Raw genomic sequence first — 12,414 nt, forward strand, 5'->3', positions numbered from 1 at the left:
TCAAAACCTCCCTCTCCAGTCTCGTTACTCTCACAATGTCAGATTAATATTAATCTCTCGATTAGGGACGTAACATCCCTGTACTGTGGGCTCTACGACTCTCCCTGAAATACGACGGATAATATTCACGGTATCTACGGTTCATCCTCCTGCATGGGGTCCATCGGCGTATGCAGATAGAAAGTGTAAAAAAAATCATCCCTTAATCCGGAGACACGTTATGCTCCAATTACACGTCCAGATCGAAAACGAGTGGTAATGGATGATCTTTTTTTTTTCTCAAAAATAATTTCACCCGTATTTCTTCCGAATCTCACGTACCCCTCGTAAATGCAGTTTACGTATACCGGTGCCCTGTGGCAAATAGAATTTTCTTACCGTACCTACGTGCAGATCCGTTTCTTTACCGGGACGTTGTCCGCACGGTACAGGACCGTACCTACTTTATTGGCTGATCGAAAAGCTGTCTCCCGGGTATCTCGCCAGAAGTACGATTCCCGTAGAAGCCACTATATCCGGCCCACCGTAGGAGTCACTGAATTTCAAAGTTTCGACTCTCTCAGCGTACGGTATGCCCCACGAAAGAATTCCAATACTTATCAAACGCAATGTCGCGGAGCAACAGAGCCCAAGTCAATGTTGCAATAAGGACGGCGTAAAAGTTTTGAATCTCCCCGAACGAGCAACAACAAAAAAGTTGATACATTTTTTTATCCCCGAAAAAAAAAATATATCACCGCTAAAAGCAGCCCAGTCCCCTTGGGCGGTCTTATTTAATTTTACTCTAAGATCAGCTGGGTATAAAAGTTGAAAGGTAAAGGAAAAGAAAAAAAAAAGGACAGATGCGAAAGAGACGCGCGAACGAGTTCCCGCTAGGTCCGCGACGGTGATAACATCAGGGAGGATCCCGAGATGCAAGATGCAACGTACAGCGTGCATCCTCGCCAGCCGTACGTTTTCCTATCCCGGGACAAAGTATTATAAGCTGCAAGCCCGAAAGCTTCCTGACCCCGGGAGCAGCATCTTCCCTCGACCCTACGTCACGACCCCGGTGCATGTAGGTCAATTCTTTATCGTTAGAGTACTACTAGCGCCACCTACATTTTCAATATAAAAAACATATCTACATACATGCGCCCATACGAAGTTCACTGTTACCAACATAATGGGGGGTCGGTAAACATGGACGAAGCAGCCAGGATCATATTGGTAGGTTCAATTTCGCTTAGAGGATTCATTAGGCCTGGTCAATTTAGGGCTGCGTTAACGTAACTCGGGCATTGCGATAATTGTACATGTAATATACGAGTATATGTATATATGTATATATAGAGGGACAGAGAAAATATTTTCACTGCGATAACAACAGGCGACTGTAATACGGCGATGGATTCTATCGCTGAGTAGCTTAACGTAATTAGTGATTACGATAACATGCTTGGAATATTTGTGGACCTGTATTATACCAGCAGCCCTGGTCCTGCCGTTCCTTGTTTAATTTTGAGACGACGGGAGGATACATTCGAAATCTATTGAGTGGGTGGTGACGTAGAGGGTGGCCCCCGAAGAGCGTCATGCGTATACTGTGTTTAAGAGGCTTTGATTTCTTTGAGGGTAGAGAAAAGAAAGATGAGGGCATAAGGAGAAAGCTTACTAAAAAAAAAAATTCAATGGCCGTTTATACATATATGATATGTAAGTATGCGAAAAGGTGGAAGAAAAAATGATCACAGCGTGAGTTCGGAATCCTCAAAGCCGTCCTTTTGCGGCGGGACTGGAGGGATGTTGTGTGTTGTATATTCAGGTATACATATATAACGTACACTTTGCCTATATATTGTATACAGGCAATGCTCATAAAATGGTAGCAGCCTGACGAATTTTCAGGATTCCCACACTGTTAAAAATTTTATGAAATTTATAACACGTTCAGTACACAAAGTCATATGAAATGTACAAAGTAAGGTGTATCGGATCAAACTTTATGTATTTTGTATTAGAAACTTAATAATTTAGTCGTGAATTGAATTTCTTATATTGAAATTGACGTGGATGATATTGAAAATTAACAGAGGCGTATACCATGATGATATGCTTTTTAAGGGTAAAGGTAATTCGTACACTTTTTTTTTACATTTTTGATATAATTCGGAGGTGGTTTTTTATGAATACAGGAATCTATTGAAAATTCTTATCAATGCCGTTTTAAAATTTACGATACGTTATTACGTTTGACACCTTAATATTTTTCACTTGTTGCCCGGATACGCTGACGATTTGTGACTACAAAGCAAGATTCAGTTAACTGAAAAATTAATTTTCGAAAAATAATATTAAGAATTGAGTCTAGATTATGGACGTGTCAGATATTTTATTTGGCTGGTAAATTTAAAAATATATGCTTTTTTTTCTAATTCTCCAAATACTTTTACTTAACGAAAATTGCATCTCCTTCATTGGCGGTATACATATACTAAGAATAAAAGTTAAATCCAAATTTCTTTCTAACGTCTTCGACAGCTACGTGAATGACCCAACGAAATTTCATATATCGGAATATCGGTTAATCGTCAAATCATATTATCCAGTTAATAATCCAAATTTAGCCTCTGTAGATAGAGTTTAATTGATCAAATTTTTAAGGAAATTTTTTTTTTTAATTAATTATTAAGAACATTTAATTTTTCTTAAAAGCATCGACTCTTGTGTCAATTCAATAAGACTACAGTCAATTAATTATTTAACTCTGTTTTCGAACGTCCACCCAGTGTCAATTTGATATATTCGTGTATACATGATCACTAAAAAAAATATTGAATTCCTTTTTACATATCGATAACCTTATATCTTTGCATACCTGCATTTTCCCATGAAATTTCATGTACTGTGCGTATGCATAAAGCTTTACGTACATTTTATAAATGTTCAAACTGAATTTTTCACCAGTGCCCTGTTACCGCCCGCTCTACCGGCATCAGGACCAATTCGGATTTACTCAATTTCCAAAAATCCTTTGTTCGACAAACAATGGGACTCGATCTCAATCCCTGTTATCCCCGAAGAGGAATGTCTGGCTATGCTGGTTCCGTATCCACTGCTCGAGTAGTCCTTAGTGGACCCCACCCCCGAGGCACCTCTATCGTCTTTGGTGGTGGAGGTGCGATTAACTATTTAGCAACTATATCAACCCCCGTGGCTATTAAGGGTAGAACGTGGCCAGGGGTTTATCTCGTGCACAGAAGAGGAAGCACGGGGCGACCTGGATCATCCTCGTGGAAACAGGATCCTTGTTTAGGTTCAAGTGTCGCTCGAGTACCAGCCTAGAATAGGGGATGGTAGAGTAAGACCACCCTTAAGCGTTAAGGATACTCCGGAGCATTTAACGGGTGTTTGTCGCGCTTTAGCTTTGCCGCAGCCGTACTCCACTCCAGTCACTCTGGTCCGCGAGGACGTTGGCGCACAGCCACCCCTATCTGCATAAGGGACAGTTTCTGCATGAGATTTTTCGGCGAACAGTAAAAAATGCTGCGCAGGCTGTGAACCGAGGATAAGAGAAAAATACGTATGCAGGGGCGTAGTACAAGGGTGCGATATAACGTCAGGCCAGACACAGCCCTTGGGAAAGGGCAAGCAGTGGTAAAGCCTGCTTTTACATTCATCCTGGGTTGTAACATCCGTGCGAAATCTCAAGCCGTGGAATTCCTGGACGTTACCTCGCTTATCCCACCTCTTTACGGTCGACGTATCTTTTCGCGTGTAGAAAATACGAAGGTCGAGAGAAAGCGATTTGTTCATTTAGACAGTACAGCAGGGTGTCCGGAAAAGCAGGAAAATGAGAGTAGTCGGTAGCTGGAGAAACATTAGGTTCGAGGTTGGAGATATCGAAAATTGGGAAGTCGGTGGGAGTGGAAGTGGGACAGAGAAGAAAAGGTATTTCCTACCGCTATCAAGCACCTTGGATAGGTGAAACGTGCAAGTACCGCAGAGTGCAGGTTTGATCGCAGCCGTCTTCTTGGATGAGTGGAAATATTTTCTTTTCCCCCTAAAAATATTTCCACCCCAATTTTCTAATACATTTTTTCCATCTATCCCCATTCTCTCGAACCACTTTGGCACCCTCTACTCCGATATACAAATAAATAGCCACACTCAGGGGCCTTCACTATTTTCGTACCTATCTATCCCATCTAAGTGCATATAAGATTATAGACACCTATCTATCTAACCCACCTTTCCTATGTACCTTAACATACGAGATGGTAATATCACTTTCTCCGTGTCTTCAAACTGTGCACACATCTATACCCAGCCCTTTATAAAGCTCTTCGGCAAAATCCAGCCCCTGCGCGCGAGGTACCAGAACATGGTCCAAATGGAGTTAGCCTGAGCGTAGTATGGGGGAACCTCAAGCATCCTAAAAATAAGAAAGAAGGAATGCAGATCTCGCGAGCTCACTGCGCTGAAGGTACAAGATACACGACATTCTTTTTTTCTCCTTTCCAGGAAACGCAACGCACTGTGAATACCAAAAACAGTCTTATCAGTCAGCGTCGGTTGGGAAGGTTAGGGTACTGGGCTAAAAAAAAGAGGGAGCGCATAGCAAAAGAAAATGAAAAAGGTCACCCTACCGTGGGATAGTACTCGGGTGCTTTTCCTATTTTTCTTTACGGGGACCTCGTTCCTCCTTGTATAACGTTTCAGTAAATTCCGCGAATTCTACCCAATAAGATGGAATTCAAAAAAGTTGCGATACCAGAAGGTCTCGAGCTGGGTATATAAATAGGTGTCGCTTTTCCAATGAAGAAATTACTCAGCTTCATCGTCGACTTAACATTTACGTAAGACCCGCATATAATACATATATACACTATAAAAATATTAATTGTGGTTATCAATATTAAATTAATCGATTAAATATTATTTTATTAGATTTTATATCTTACTACTTACCAAAGGGGGTCTAAATAGTAATATTTTTTTTTTTTAAGGAATTCATACGTAAGCAGATTGATTAAGTAATTACTTTGACGAGTGTCAACGTGGCAGATTGGACGTGTCTGGTGTAGCTTGTTATCTTCGAATATTTAACTCCTTATTAAGGATGCGGGCAGGTAGAGAAGAAAAGGGGGATTTATGTGGAATAGAGTGACAGATAGAGAGATGGAGTTTTGTTGATATAAGGTTTGGTTATACCGAAGACGAAAGATGAGCCAAGTAGACCCCCTACTACGACGGCTGTGAGAATGAAAGCCAAAAGGAAAGCGTAACGCAAAACTGGGAAAACAGTCATCTTAATTAACATCTTATCTCTTTTGTTGGGACGCGTGGCGTATCGCCGGGACTGGTGGGGCTCTGGTGTTTCATTTTCATTAGAATTATTCAAAGGGTCTACGTAACGGGGGTAGCGGTTACCAGTAAAGAGCTGAAGTGGCTTCCAACTGGTAGTAGATTGGGGTAGATGGCCGGGGGGTGGGAGGAGGAGGGGGGGTGGGTAAATGCTGAACGGATGACGGATGAGAAAGTTGGTAGAGCGTTGTATGGCGTAACGGTGAGACAAACCAAAAGGGGGTGAATTTAAGGGTTGAGTATTCACAGTAACAGGGATAGGAAGATGTCGCTGTGATGATAACAGGACCAAAATTTAAGGGGGTCCAATATACTGACTCAAGACTAATGCCAAACGTACGGCTCCCGTAATCTAATTGAGATCAATTATCCCCGCTTGGAATTAAATAATAAGAAACGAATAAAATTGAAATTTTTTGCACCCTTAAAAAAGAAAAGAAAGAAAATTTTTCCCTAACGTATTTACCACCCTCTTACTTTATGCTCGCTACTTCTTTCTTTACTTCTCGTTAAACGCCCGTTACCACCCACCCGCCCTAAAAAACATCCCCCATTCGCGGAGCTCACTCTTGCTTTCTACACTTGGATAAACTGACTTTTCCCATTGGCTTTTATAGTCTTAAGGGAGTCACCCGTTTCTAACACTTTTATGGCACAACTTTGTTATGTATACTAAAATTTGTGTATTACTTGTTTTCTTAAAAAAAAAAAAAAAAAAAAAAAAAAAAAAAAAAAAAAAACTTTATTCCCATCTCGTCGGTATAAGAATAAATCGCGAGGATGCTTTATTATGAAATCGGAAATTGGCGTCGATCTTCGGGCGAAGAGCGAGCGTTTCCAGAGTCGTAAGATAAATGTATACAGAGATGTGGTCCACTTTGAAGGAGTCCCATAGGTCCGGGCAAATCAGTGCCACGCGTCAGGCAGTTCTCTCCGTCTTCGAGATCAGCCGGTAAAAAAAGAATATTAAACTACACGAGGAAAAGTTCAATGAACAATTTTTTTTCCTTAAATAACGGTACGGTGCCTGAAAAGAAAAAAAAATAACAAATAGAAAAGAAAAAAAAGTAAAAGAATCAAATCATAAGATCTCCTCGTATATGTTTGCTGAGGTGGTTTACTCGAATTCCCCGAACTCAAGAGCCCAAAAGTTTTCCAATTCCAATTGGAGAACTTCGCAGAGTGCGTGTCCCGATTCCCAAAGCTCCCACAAACGGCACATTTCGATTTCTTGAATATGACGGTAGAAAATCCATGGAACATCGTCTTCTTTACTAGAGTACCCCAAAGATATCGAATTTGAGACACCCCCGTAGACACCGTATACGTGCCTACACGATACACATCCAAGGCTGACATTTTTTTTTGTACAATTCAACTTTTTATTTTTCCCTAAAAAATTGAATCGAGTACTCACATATATTATTCACATTATAAATATCACTTGCTATTTCGTTAAACGATCCGATGGCCGCTTCTTTCCCACGAACCCTTTGCAGTCATAAGTGGATGCGGCTTAACGTGACTGAAATCGCCTGATCGCTCCCTGCAAGGTTCGCGTGACTCGAAGCACTCATGAACTCTAATGTGGGCCCTATTAGTGGCGACTATTGTTCTTCCATAGCCGAGACTGCAAATTATACGTCCGGCAGTGGCGCCATCGCTATATCGTTATTCCCTACAGAGACTACGATTTTGTATCTGTTTTAACGAAATATTCGTGCTATGACGAATGGGGTATTATCCTGTCGCATTGCTGGAAATTATCACGGGCGAAGCACGCGATATCCGTCGGTAAGGTAGATTGGTAGATACCAATCATTCGACGCATAAACATACTGTTCAAAGTATAACATGGAAGTTGCACGACTGTATCACGATCTTAGCTCGTTAAAAGTCTTTGACACGCGTGAAAGGAAATGAAATCTGACTTACCCCGTTTTCAAGTTTCATAACAGTGTGTACTCTGCTTTATATTTCTTTTCTATTCTATTCTATTCCCTTTATTACGGTTATGCGCGCCATCTCGAGTGCATCGTACAGATTACCGTACCGGCATGCACTGCGGGAGTCAATAGTATTTATCGACGTGGCCAGATTACTGGACGTTGTTAGCACCCGTTTCATTTTTTGTATTTGATACAGCAGGAAAATAAACCATAGAGTATCTAGTCCATTAAATGATGTACAGGGCGACCCCACCGCTGAATATAGAAGCTCAAGTAAATGAATGGGTTTGCGCTAATTATATTTATATGTGTATACAGAAATTTTAACACGGTTCTCCGTTCCGCAGAGGCTTTTCTTCGGGTGTTGATTTACTAGTGAAATTACTCTGGCGTAGATATTTCGAGAAAATCGCATAAACGAAACCTTATTAAATACAGACTAAAAGCTTTTACACGTCAGCCGACAGTTGGCGCTGTTAACTGTTTACGCACTCCTCGTAAAATTATTATATAAAATATGAAATACCAAGGTTTTCTTACCGTCATTCGTAATACGATAGTTACCTGAAACGTTGGATTGTTATCAATCGTCTGCCCTTTATCAGACTATATTCGTCACGTCCTTAAGTATCAATTATTTTCGAGCCTCGACTCCAGCGCCGTTGACTACGTTTACACGGCGTTCTCGAACCGGTTTAGTTAACACTGATCCAAAGGAATTGACTAATCCCCAATATTCCTTACAGGTAGAAAAGTCCATGATTTGTCTATTCCTTTAGATCGGTATTAACCGAATCGGTTTAATGCCCGTTTCCTCCGACGTTAATCGAAGTTTAAACTACGGTCACCCTATCTCAAAACTATATTTAAGAAAACGAACCAGGCTCAAACCACGTCGGAGGAAACGGGCATCAGACTGTCGTATAAACGCAGTCATTGTTCCGCAGAACTGCCACCAGCTCCCTCGTAAATATTAAAAGACATCCAAGATGGCGGCGCACGATGTCAATGAAGTTGCGATTTTTCATGAAAACGACTAAAGGCACTTTTCCAGCGTGACGTAATATTGTAAAAAAGACATATTTTCGTTATAACAAGATGGCTTCCAACATTTTTTTACGATATTTAATTTCCAACAGTTTACGAACCCTCACTCGGTATACCTGGTAACGGCATTAACGAGACATTCGCAAAAGTAAATTACCAAGTTAACCAATAAATTATTCTGCAATTGCTTTAACTCAATTACACGTGTCTCGGGCTCGTAATTACGAGGCGTAAGTTATTCCGTGTAATCGGGTTAGGCGCCATTCGATTAGCCAGTTTCCGTTGGCATATGTGTTTCTACACTTCCGGGCGGGATTTACGAATTATGGGTTACGCTTTACACAAAAGCTTGTCACATGTCTCACGCTGAATTTCTAAAAATCATACGAGACATGTAAATTTAAAAAAAAAATAATATCCCCGTATGTTCACAAGCTACCGTATCTTTTGCGTAATAATTCAGTATCCCTCGACCATGAGATTCATCGTCTGTCATTTTTTGACATTCACTCATTTACGACATAACAGAAATATGTTTATCATACTTTGTCAAATAATATCACCATAGTAAATATCACGTCAACCATTGCGGCACTACCGTAAAATTACGAAACTTTTACGAAAACAAGAAAATCAATGATAACATGTCAGCCCGTCCTTTACAGTAATTTATCGAACTGGTAAAAATAACGGGTCGGACCAATGTTAATAATCGATCAGAAAAAAAAAGGAATTGTACCGTACAGCACAAAATGATATATTTAGCCACAGGATGATAGATTACGTATAATCAGCCCACTGTATCCCAGACAATCAACGCGCATTGAATTTCCACGTTCTACGTAAACGAAAACACCCTAATCAATTGACCATGTCGTACAAAGTCATCTCCGTATGAATGATCCACCCCTGAACCCATCTCCTGCGTATAGGTCTTCGATGCTCTTATAAAAAAAAAGCATTCAAACTATATACCCCAATTACGGATAGTAATATAATTACGGATAGTTCGCTAATCAACCCCCTAAAACCCCATAAGTATCACGTGAATGATCTATCGACTGAAATTCGGTAGCGCCTCGTCTCCATTAGGGTATCCAAAATAATTTAGCGGAATCTCGAAACACCCTTAAATCGATCGAAAATCGCATTCATTATCTACGTCCGACATATACCCTACACAAGATTCGGAGGGGGTGGTGGGGTAAACCACCCCCAAAAGTTATACGATAATACAATACCAAACTTAAGGAGCACCGACGCCATCTGAGCTTCGAGGGTTCAGGAATTTTTGCTTAATTAAAACGAACTTCTTTGATCGAGCCTGATACGTCAGAGGGGATGAAGGACAAGTAGTCCCCTACCTCCGGTTACTCACTATAAAAAGGAAGGGTCTTGCCCGCCTGTTCCCTACGGAATCTGATTGATACACGCTCGTTCGTCAACGCACGGCTAATGCGAAGCGCAATGCTGTAATTGGTGTCAGTTAACTTGGCCAGGCTCATGTTGGGGGTACCGAGGCCATCCGAGGGGTAAAAAGCACGTGGACCAAGGGGCGTGAAGAGGATCGTAGGATCAGTGTTTTTTACATCCAAAGCGATTCCCATGAGTAAATCCGTAAGAGGTAGCAGAAGATAGCTTATATTTATATATACATGTATACACATAAACACACGCCTACTACAGAGATATACAAAATACCAACTACTCACTTCCTACGGAATATAGGTTTGATATGCCAGTGGATGAATTCGCCGATAGACCAGACAAGCAAAACGGGTCGGACTTACATGAAAAAGCGACGGACACTTGACCGACAAGAGGCAAGACCAACGGGCTGGAAAACCAGACACGTTACGTCAGAGGGACGCTGTAGTACCATACATTTATGAAGGGAAATCATTTTCGTTCTCCACTCGACTTCTTTTGGCCATTGCGGCTCCGAGATTTGCTCTGCATCCCTCCGGCAGGGCCATTAGGGACGGATCTACGAAGGAGAATTACAGTGACCGAAAAAGTATTTCTCCGCCTTCGGCCGCTTGGCACCGCAAACGAGCAAGGGGGACGTCGAGTGACGAAGGAAAAGAGTCAGACAATATTTGTACCTTTCAATTTATCCGAGTAATTACACTTTATAATACCGGCTTAACCCAGGCCAGTTATTTCCCTGGAATATTTTTACCCTCGAGGGTGGTACAATAATCATCGCAATATAAACGCCTGTGAAACTGATGAAGTCACTCCGTGCGTACCGACCTCGTATTTTTCGAGCTTTGTTATCCTGTCCGAGGTTCGTTGGGTTTGTCCTGGATGCTCGGTGTAAGAGGGACGAGGGGGCGGGGATTCGACCGAAATATTTGTTTAAAGGGAAACCGAGCAGTGGCAGACGGGCTGTGCTAATGTAATATTCAGGAGTGTAGCTCGTGGTTATCCTAATTAAAATCTCCGGACACCCTACCTCTCAGAAGTCCCCTCAGCCGGCTTGGGCTCTTCTAACCTAACCCTGTAGACGCATGCGCGCACTACCATAAAATTTCTCGGTTTCGTGGAAAAGACACGCTTACAGGATTTTCAGGTTTATTTGTGACGTGTTGCATTAATTTACACACTTGCATATATATATGTATATATAATCGTGCACTGCTTTACCGTGCAGCTACACTCCCCCTACTGGTTCACTAGTACTCTCGTTAGCCAGTGTGGGATTTACGAAACGCGTGCTGGTTACGTATTTACCGGCGAGCTTCTATCGTTCGGTGCAAACTCTTATTTAAATGCTAAAACGAGCTTGCGTCCCTAATGACAAAGGCAGCCGGACAGTGAAAAAGGGTACGGTACGTGGTCGGACATAGAATGAGAAGAGATAGCGTTAAAAGAGAAAAGGTTGGCTTCCTAATAACTGAGATTGGAGGAAAAAAAATGTTGTAGCTTAATTTTAAAAAATGAATATATATGTATATGCACAATATTTTTTTCAAAATTTTTATTAACCAAAAAACCCCTGCTCATGATCAGTACTTCCTCTTAAGAACGATCTTGAGTCATCCCTTGACCATGTATCCAGATAGTGGGTTTAAGGTCCATGCTCCCTCTCATGCACCATGAGCACCTACGTGGGTCTACGTGTATCAACAGTAAAATCTCATGCGATTAATACCGAGATATCGTTGAACCCAGATAAGAATAATGGCTTCCGTTATGGTGGAACAAGAAAAAAATAAAAAATAAATGCTAATACACAAAACCCAAACAACCCGTCAGCCGTTTAATTCTCGCTTAATCGTGGCTCGTGTAACGTCCCAGCGGAATTTCCGCTGGATCTAATCTAGCACGCCTTTAATTCTCGAGCCTATTTTGAGCCTTTTGAACATTTTACATATTTCTGTCTCCGTTCTAAGGTACTTGTTTCAACGTCCCCCCCTCTCTCTCTCTCTCTCTCTCTCAGTAACTCTCTCCACTCAACCTAAGCTCTACTGTACCGACCTAGTCAATGGCTATACCCATAAACCACACGGCCAACCTGCCGTTCCACTGCTCTCCTACCACCAGCGCGGTTATCACCACGTAGATATTGAAAATTCCTCCCAGCATTCTTTCCAACTTTACCATCGAATATAAGACACCCGTAGAGCAGTGACCAGCATCCCTGGACCCACGAGCTTGAAACCATTAGCGCATGTAAAATTCCGTCTGGAACGGTGACGCACGTGTTCGTGCGTAATTATATAAATCCGACCTGCAGGACGGGGCTCGGTATTCATCAATGAGGTGAAAAATCGGAAACTTTTGAAAATTCCCATTAGCGTCCCGAGACCAACGTGAAGGGCCAATCCCAAAAAGCGCGCTCAAACGCTCGTTAAATGAGTTCGGTATACGGTATAACGTGTGACAGAGTACGGCGAGACTCGAGGGATGAGTGGGTATAAAATGAGAGGTGCAAAAAAAAAGAGCCACCCAGTGGATATCGATATCTACAGGCAGTAGCCGCCTTTTATATATTTTTAAAAATAGGTGGCACGCGACACGCTGGTCGTTGATCGCGCGAATGAAAATTCACCGAAACGAATCGACA

The sequence above is a fragment of the Cephus cinctus genome, unplaced genomic scaffold, assembly GCF_000341935.2.
Source record: "Cephus cinctus unplaced genomic scaffold, Ccin1 Ccin1_scaffold0564, whole genome shotgun sequence".
Taxonomy (NCBI): domain Eukaryota; kingdom Metazoa; phylum Arthropoda; class Insecta; order Hymenoptera; family Cephidae; genus Cephus; species Cephus cinctus.